The sequence below is a fragment of the Poecilia formosa genome, unplaced genomic scaffold, assembly GCF_000485575.1.
Source record: "Poecilia formosa unplaced genomic scaffold, Poecilia_formosa-5.1.2 Scaffold595, whole genome shotgun sequence".
Lineage (NCBI taxonomy): Eukaryota > Metazoa > Chordata > Actinopteri > Cyprinodontiformes > Poeciliidae > Poecilia > Poecilia formosa.
The window spans coordinates 15,156-25,314 of NW_006800534.1; the positions used below are offsets into that span (position 1 = coordinate 15,156).

At 35.4% G+C, this 10,159-nt stretch overlaps 1 protein-coding gene across 4 annotated transcripts in view; it reads left to right on the forward strand.

Annotated features, from left to right (window-relative positions):
- LOC103129983 (disks large-associated protein 1-like) overlaps positions 1-10,159 on the forward strand; it is a 138,039-nt gene that overhangs the window by 15,149 nt on the left and 112,731 nt on the right. The gene's annotated exons all lie outside the window — the stretch shown is intronic.

Below are 10,159 nucleotides of genomic sequence, written 5' to 3' on the forward strand. Positions count from 1 at the left end.
CTTCCGCCAGCGCCCACTGCCGTCTTCTGAACGCCCCCCGGGAGGGCGGTACCACCCACGTTGAGAACCGCTAAGCTAGAGTTTGAGCTAGCTTTAGCTTCAATTGCTGAAAGCTAACTTTACCTGGAAAGAAAAATGAAAAATATAGGCAATGTTTTCTTATAAACAAAAATCTAAATTTAATAAGAAACGTATTTCATATATCTATTAGGTGGCATACTTCTGCTTCATTTTACACAGGAGTTCTTGTAAATTGTGTTATGAAGGTGCACAAGATGAAGACTTCTTTATATTTTAAGCACACTGCATTCCAGTTAGTGTACTGCTGCCAGTAGGAATACTATAGGATCAATTAGATGAAGAAAGTTCAGACTAACAACAAATGGCAGAGCAATTTAATAATAACACATAAAGCTACATAACTTTTTGATAATTAATTAATTAAGTTTGATCATTAATACCTGTCATATTTATGACAGATTATGATTTCTTGGTTAATGTCAAGTTGTCATAAGAAAGACATTTTAAATCATGTCAACTTTGCATTAAAGTGGCATTATTTACTGAATGACAATGACAACAGTCATAAACATTGATGACGATGCCTTCATGTTCATGACAGGTGTTATGTCATATTTATAACAGCTTCATGTCAGTCTTATGCACACCCTTTCAAATAAAGTGTTACAGAGAGTGGCAGGAAGGAGTGACGGAGAGCAAATAAGGTAACTAAGAAAATAAATCTAAGAGTAACAACTAAAATGGTTAAGAAGAACTGAACTAAAGTAAAACAGAAACAAGCCTGATCTAATCAACGAAAGAGATCTAAGGCAAAGAGATCTAATAAAAACTACCTGACAACAACTTTAATTTCTTGAGTCAGTGCAATTAGGAGTATAACGTCCATAATAAATAAACTGAAAATGACAAAAACAATGACTACCTTGGTCAAACATGTAAAAAATAAACTGCAACAAACTTTTCAAATAGTTCAGGAAGTTCAATGAATCCTCAGTATAATGTATAATAAAGAATAAAGCTTGGTGTTGCTTAGAGCACAAAGCTTAGAATTAGACAAAAAAAAAAAAAAAACTACCCTTATCGTTCGGGCACATTGTCACTGATAACCAATCTAGAATTTTTTTCTAATATTGCAACTGATGTGTTTGTGTCTTTTTATTCAGTGAATGTAAATATCTGGTTCCTAATATTTGAAACTAGGGCTGCACCAATTGCAGTTTTCTGGCTGATCACTAATTACCGATCTTTTAAAAAGCTTAACCTGCCAATTCCGATTTGGTCGATTCCAATTTTTTTGCCTGAAATGTTGCTCAATATAGGAAGAAAGTTGTTGAGTTGGCAACAATGGGGTAACTGTAAACGTGCAGACGTGACCTGGTCGTCCGGTTTTCAGTACAACCTCTCTCACGGGAGAAAAGAAAAGCACAGTGTTTGATTTTTAGACCTTTGCTGAAGTTGATAACATTGGTGGATAAGATTGGCTTCACATGTAAAAATCGGCCGATCACCAATCTCCCAAAATTAAGGAAATCAGCACCAATAAATCAGTGCACCCCTATTTGAAACCTAATATTATTGAGGCCTGCTATGCAATGCGTGGTAGGAACCTATTGTTCTACACCTAATAGAATGTCTCTTTATTGGAGCCTGCCCATAGCAATGCATAGTAGTGACTGACTTGCTTTGCAAGTCAGTCACTGCCTCCATGCATTGCATGGCAGGCACCTATTGTTCTACACCCAATAGAATGTCTGTTTATTATTATTATTATAACATCTTCTTCCATTATCGTTAATGCGGCTCGTACCGCTGCGAGAAACCCCACAAAAGTGGTATCAAAACGTGCGGCTCGATCCCGGCATTTAGTACTTTTCTTGGTTGATTTCTTGGTTAATGACAAGTTGTCATAACGAAGACATTTTGTCTAGAATAATGTCAAGCCGTCATAACGACGACATTTTGAATAATGTCAACTTTGTATTAAAAGTGTCATTATTTACCGAATGACGCTTTATGACAACAGTCATAACTATTCATNGGAGCTATTACTTTTAGTGGGATTCTGAGATAAAATGACGACATAAATTGAGAAAAACGACAAAAATTTAGGCTGAGTGTCTCACAGAATCACTAAGATTTCTCTCTGAAACACACACACAGCACAGTGGAGGTCTGACTCCAAAACTCTTTTTAACTCCCCCTCACAGGCACAAATAGCGCCCTAATGATCTCAAAGTTGGTCATGACATAGATACACATGCCTGCTCCCGTAAAATGTTTTCAAAGTTTTGCTAGAGCTTATGGTTTTGTGTCAGGGTCTTTGAGACCGACGCTGGGTGTCTCACAAGTATAGAAACTCTGTCTCCAGCATCCTGTCTGACAGAGAGAGCCAGCCCATGTGCAGATAATTAATTACCATAGCAACGGGGCCCAGAGAAAGGCAGTGAGTAGTCTCACAAACAGGTGCAGAGACAGGTCTTACAATGCACTGTGGGAAGAATACATATTTCTTGTGACTATTCATATTTTGCTTACATAAAATTATTATTTCTCTGAATTTTTGAGTGTGAATTAAAATCCTTAGTATGAAGGTTGAAAAAATGTTAATAATAAACAATTACCCACTGTCTTTATGGTTTTTATTTTGAGTGAGAACCACATGTGCGAAGCTTATAGTTGTCAGACTCGGACTGAATTTCTCTGTGCATGGGGTGCAACCATTGTTTTGTTTTGTTGTATTGAACTAAGTCAGCATAACACTATGGTGATGGGTCTTGCTAAAGTTTCAGTCACTGCACTCTGATGGTGGACTATGTCAGACATGCACGGATGTACTCCTCAGGGCAAGTCCGGCTGTGCAAGCTGTAGCTAAAAGTGTTCCCTAAGTGACAGGCACACTTCTGCAGGCCCCATTTAAATTTCTTCAGGAATTTTCTAGTTATATTCTATCCTACCTAGATAGGGATGGGACGAGCAGAATTTGTGGTGAGGTGTGTGATTAGTCAGACAGGATTAGATGTGGTACTTGTCTATTCTCCATAGAAGCTCCAGTTTTCTAGATCAATACTGATGTTGAGGTATTTTGAAATGAAACATTTATGCCTCCCAGATCATAAACATATGTTTTATCTTCTTATTTCCTACAATTTTTTTTCCCGACAATTCAGAGGATATCTGGCATTGCATTAATATCAGTATAGATTTGGAGGTTTCAGAGGATTGCCATTTGTTGAGAATTGGCACCATATACCGTAAATAAATTGAACTGAAGTGTATTCAGTTTATTTTCAATACCTGAATCCAAGGTGTTGATCTGTTTGGTGGCCTCACGATCCATTTTCTGTTTTCTGCACATGATATGTTTTTGTTGGCTTTTGCCTGGAGCAGTTTGTAGCAGAGTGTGAAGTGATAAAAATCAGCACCTCCAAATCTGACACCATGATCTTGCTGGGTAAGGTGCCTTCTCCTTCTCCAAGTGGAGGAGGTTAAGTATATCTTGATTTACTGGCTGATCTAGGTTCATCCTCTCATCTGTAGGGATAGGTATTGTTAAGAATCTCACAATTCAATTCAGTTCAATTCAATTTTGATTATTTGGGTCACAATTCAATTCGATTTCAATTCAATGTTGCTTTAAATACTTTGACATAGAATTGATCTGATTTTGCATATTATTGAACATATAGTACTGTTGTAAATACACTTGATTTAATTTCCATCTGTAATCCCATCAAACAAACAGCACCACATACATAAATAGGATACAATAAGATCAAATTTCATAAATAAAAATAAGAAATACAATAAAAGTAAATTAGCACTATAGAAAACCCATTTTAAGATGGTGATATCAAAGTACTAGTGTATTTACAAATTGCAATGGACATCAACATGAACACACATTGTTTCAGGACATCAACTTATTATTCATGAAATGCCACATGAGCCAGCTTTAGAGCCATCTCATGGCTCTCATATTGAAGAAATTAAATTCTTAAATTCAAGTAGCTATTTAAAAACTTCTGTTCTCATAATAAACAATAAGTTCTATGTAGATAAATTGTCCCCTTGAACAACAATCCTCTATAGAGACTTAAAATATAACAGAGAGATAATCAAACATTTTCTCTTAGATATCCTTTAAGTAACATAATAGGTGCTCCAGGATGTCGAGTCTGTACAATTCTCTGACTTTGGCATAAAACCTCTCTGTATGTTTCACATTCAAGAAAAATATTTTGTTTCTCTGCTGAACTGCTTTTTACATTCTGCAGGATAATTTGTTCCAGCAGGAAGGATTTGATTTAAGTCTAAAATGGCATTTTTGTGATGACAGACGTCTACTGTCCAAGTAAAGTAAGAAAAAATAAAACTTTTATTTCTGACAGTTTGACAAGTAATTCCTTACCTTTTTATGGGTTGGCAACATGGCTAAAATATCATGTTATGATTCTTACAGATTCCATACTCGGAACATGGCTACTAAATAAAAAGGTCAAAATAGGCAAAACATTTTTCAGCTGTTTTACTAAGTCTACACAGCTTTGTTGCTTGCATAGAGTGCATTAGCAAACAGATAATTGAAGAACACTCAGTTCCAAACTTTTTTTTTCATTGAAAGATATTATTTAAAAGGTCAGTTATGACAAAGCATAAGGGAATGTGCACTCTTACTATATTAAACAAATGACAAATTTATCATGGTAATCTGTCAAAGGGGCAGTGTTATGTAAGATCAAGTTTTTTGAGCTTTACATCATGTTATAATGTCAAATATAACATTGTTAGATATAAACAGGGGTGGAAATTAGCACCTGCCACTTGCTAAATGCGGGTAAAAGTATAAAGTGGCGTGTAAATTGGAGCAACGCACCCGCCACTGTGGCGGGTTTACAATTTGAACAGAAAAAAAAAAAAAGAAGCTGGATTCAGTTTGAACTAATGTACAGGGGAGGACTGTCCGTCTTTACTACAGACTGATGCATTTACTGTCCATATCTGGCGGCCCTACGCTGTCAAAATTTAACAAAAAAAAAAAGTATATTAAATATAATTTGTATGACCGTGACAGTCCATTGGTTGATTTTATTGACGGACATTGGGCTTATCCAATGGAATCCCTCGGTTCTCCTTGGCCCGCCCCTCCCCTCTGACGTTATAAATAGAGCCATTTCAGCTAACGGTTAGCTGCTAACCGGAGTCCGAGAAAAGTGAGAGGATAGAGACGGGGCGGGTCAGAAAAACTACGACAAAAGCTAAAAAGCGCATAAGCCCATTCAGAAAAATGTGTCAAACTATCCGATACGTTTCCCACACAACTTTGACCGCTGGAGCAGATTCAATCATTGTTTTGTTAAAGCTTTGCTAGTGTAATAATTAAATAATTATGACTACTATTATGACAAATTTATGTTAGATCATGATTTCTTGGTTAATGACAAGTTGTCAAAACGGAGACAATTTTGTCTAGGTTAATGACAAGTTGTCATAACGACGACATTTTGAATAATGTCAACTTTGTATTAAAAGTGTCATTATTTACCGAATGACGCTTTATGACAACAGTCATAACTATTCATGAAGACTTATTCATGTTCATGACAGCTGTTATCTCATGTTTATGACAGTGTCATGACAGTCTTATTCAACCCCCTTCAAATAAAGTGTTACCATGTGTTCTTATTAGGTTCATTTGAGAATAACCTTGCTGCAGGTATTAAGTATACTTTTTATTAAGCACACATAACTGTATTAAAAAGAGTTTTTTTATTGCTCTGATGTAACATTCTAATCCGTTATGTTTTCATTAACCGTAAGCAAAAAAATCATCATGATTACATTTTGTAATTCATCTATATAATGTGTCTCCATTAGTAAATTCTGTTACTGAAATACGTTGACTTTTAATAATATTTGTCATTATTAGCTGGTTGTGCTAATGTGAAGTTGTTTTGATTAAATTTGCAACACAAGCCCAGTTTGTAGGCCTTTCCTTTTTAATGACTCTGAACATATAAAAAAAATGTTGGAAGTCTTTAGATCTGGGTTCAGTTGTCTTCGTTGTGAAATATGAGACATTAATTAGTTAGAAGGATTTTTAAAAATGTACACTATTTGGGGTTTTGTATTTTTTGGGAACAATACACAGCAAATTAGCAAATTCAAAAGTGTTAGATGTTTCTGTGTTAATATACTTTGTGCAAAAGCAGAATTATTTTTATGCTAATAGAGTTATTGTGAGCATTTGGATTTTGTGTATGTTTTTCTGTTAATTTAGTCCCTGTGTTGTCGTGCCTGCTCCTGATTCAGCCCAGCTGTGTCCTGTTCCCCTGATTATCCCTCGTGTATTAAAACTCTCCTGTGTCTCTTGCTCCCATCGGATCCTTTTCATGATTGTGTCCTCGTCATCTACCTAAGTCTCTGTCTCCTCACCGCTCACCTTCTTGATCATCATTAAACTCTCATTTCTACATGTAATTCTGGGTTGGACCATGTACATACTCACCACTATTAAACATCACATTTCATGACAGTCATTATTCTGTGTAACTCTGGGGTGTATAATATTAGTAGTTAAAATCGAGTATTAAAACAAAGTGTTTCCGTATCAAATCTGGAGGTGTTAAAATGGAATTAATAACTCTTGACTTATTAACTCTGAACTCTTAAGCGGCTATAACACTAAAGGAGTTAATTCACTGACTCCACCCCCAGAATCTCAGGTTCTCACCAAAGCTAAGCAACAGAAGCCAAGCCATTTCAGAACTATTTGCTTTCCACATGTCTGAGTTGTTCACCATGCTTGGTAAGTATTTTTTTGTAGATTTTTTTCTGAGATGGTTATTATTTTGAGTTGAGACCAACCTGTATGATAGACGTCACGTCATTGCTCGGTGATAGCATATTTAATTTAGCACGCTGAAATTCATTGTTTGTGGGGTATAACTTTAGTGTTGGAAAAAAAATTGAGCAGGTGAACATTTAATCAAACTCTTGACTAATGTAAACAGATCTGTAATAATTTGGAGTATGTTTTTTCATTATCTTAAATATTTACGTGAACATTGGTCAGATTTATCAACCTTTCGGATCCTGCGTTTTTTCTTTGAAAAGCTGCAGAATGCTTTTTCATGTTGAAAGCATATTCTGCACAAATAATTTATGTTATTTGTCATTATTCCAGTTGTTGCACCATTTTACATTAAGTTTTTATCCTTTAATTGCCTTTTTTTCTAGGTATTAAGACCAGTTTGGTTGAGGATGAATCGCCAGTTGTCAGCATCAATCGCTCTCATCCCCTAATCACTTCTCCCAAGATTCATGCTCAAAAAATGGTTATGTAAGTGTTAACATCTCTGAAATTCAACATATCTTTAATGGAGGTTTGTTAGAGTTGTAGTAAAAATGTATTCCTTTGTTCCATTTTTCATTATGTTTTTTGTTTATGATCCAGAGGCCAACACTGGCTGTCTTTCTTGGAGACTCAAGACTGTCCAATGCAGTACCTAAGAGGAGCACGTTGATGTCCCCGATCAAACTTCACAGACAGCCCAACAACCCGAAGACAATCTGTGTATGGACAGCTCTTTGGAGGAGTGCAGAGAGGCCCTTTCTCTTATTAGATATTCAACAGAAACACAAACTGGGTAAGATATAATGATACTGAATACCAGGTTGGCCTGTTCTGTACTGTAATATCCAGTAATCTACTTGTGTTAAAAAAAATAACAAAGAAACAATATCTTATTACATGAACTGCATGCATTACTTTCTTCACCTTGTACTTTGAACAATTTCATGCATATTGCATTGAAGAAAAATGTATCATGCAAACTGTTTTCTGCACTGACCAGCTGGCATGTCAGGCCTCTTGATGAGCAATAGTTGAATAAAAGGAACATGTAAAACATGAAAGTGTACATTATTCCATGTTACATGTTTTCTAATTATGGTGCATGTCATTGCCTCTTTATTAAATGTTTATTTTCCAAATAATTTCTAAAAGTTCAAAACAATAAAATGTTTATCTATTTAGTATTAATTACAAATACCTCTTATGAAGTAGAGTTAATATTTAAGCTCCAACACTGAATTAATGTTGGTGTTAAATGACTTACTCCAGACAGAGTTAAATTGACACTCTGGTAAGGACCCATATAGACACTTTAAAAGTGTGAAAGTCGAATCTGACAGAGTTAAATTGGGCCTGCTGGATTTGCTGTGTATATTTGCAGTATTTTGGTTATCATGCTGTACTCACTTATGACTTTGTTTTGTTTATTTGAATTAAAAATAGATCCAGACTTTATTTCTAATTGTACCCAATAAAAAGCCTACTGAAGAAGCTGCTAGCTTATTGAACAAAACTGATCTTGTCTAACACTTCCACCTCTTCTGAAACAGCACTGGAAAGTAAATCATAAGAATTTGATAAATGATAATGGCGTATTAATAAAACTAATTAATTCTTCTCTAGATTAAATTTGATCATGATTGATCAAAAATCAAGACCCCATTTCTTTCTCACCACTGTTACAAATGGATTAGTAAGTACCGTAACAAACATGAGATATCGTAAAGCTACAATATGCAACTTTTATTCAAAAATCTGTCTTTACATATTTGCTAACTGTCATTATGTCGTGAAAGTATGTTATGAGACAAATAACCTGTCTTATGCTTTCTCCCCTGACCCATCAAAAATAGTCAGAAAATTCTTAATTTTTAGAATTAGGATATTCATGAAGCCTTGAAGCAAAAATAAAAACAATAAAATAAATTAAAAAAATTGCCATGTCATTTATTTTATGAGATATTTTTGTATCACATTTGATACAGCAGGCTTTTCTTAGAACTTTTGGCTCACAACAATGTAAGTTTTAGATGCAAAAACAAATATTGCCTATAATATTTAGAAAGTATGGAACACTTTAGGAAGTTTTTCTCTTAGTTTCTTTTCCACCAACAACTTTTTACAGCCATTTATTTCACTTCGTGGTAGGCACTAAAAGAGTTTCTGTCCTTGTTCAGGCAAAGATGTACGTTCAACGTTTTACAGTAGAAATGTGAAAAGTGATTTCCAGAACAATGCTTGAGTCTCTGTTGGGCTTCCCATGTTGGACAATGATCAATGCTATTCTTTCTCACATCAAGAGGCACACTGCAGCTTGGTCTTCTACAGGGTGCCCTTGAAGTCGCTTCAGGAGATACTTGATTTTGACCTTTCCTGCACTTGTAGGAAAAGTGCCAACTAAATCCTTTAGGTTGTAGCTTCATCTAATCTCTTCTGTTGAAGTTTCAAGCATTGATGATGGTTACTTTAACAGTGTGCCACTAGATGTACATGCACTATCTTTGGAATCTAAAGCCAAACTTAAAAAATGCTGATTAATTGTGGTCTAGGTAGTGAACCTATTTCTTCATTTGTTGGCATTGAACCAGTGGAATGTGTTCTGTGATCCCCTGGAGCATTTCATCAGTGACAAAGTGCTTGAATATATAAATGGAGTTATGTAACACCTGGTCTTTGAGCCTTCCTCAACCCCGGCAGTGACATCAATATATGGAGCTTGACAGTATTTTTCTCCATTTGTATTATTTGCTTTTCATATTGGTCTTAACTGATTAATTTCTGACTGTGTCCAGGGTAGTTGTTTGGACCTGGACCTGTTTAGACACTATGATCATCATAGTCTTCATCATAGTTGGTATCTGAATATCCAGGGGCGGATCTACTGGGGTGGCATGGGGTGGCAGTTCCTTCATCATGCATGGCCGGGGGAGTCCAGTCCTCATCATAATCCTCATCATCTTCTCCTTACTGCTCTATGTAGCTTGAATTGTCATACATTATCATGTTGATGACTATTCAAAGTATTTTCTTTCTCTCTCTTCTTTCTTTACTCCTGTTAAATCTAAAATATACATAGTCGATACACCATAAAGATTATGGTTTTAGAATAACTACTATTGTGAAAAAAAAACCAACTTTATTTTGAAATGACATTTAATGATAATTATTGAGTAAGCAAAGGTTTGTGGCTGAATTGTGGCTTGTATGACATTGATTACTTTATAAAAATATTACATTGCTGTTCAGTGATAACGTACCTTCAATAACTGTAGCATCAAATACGAT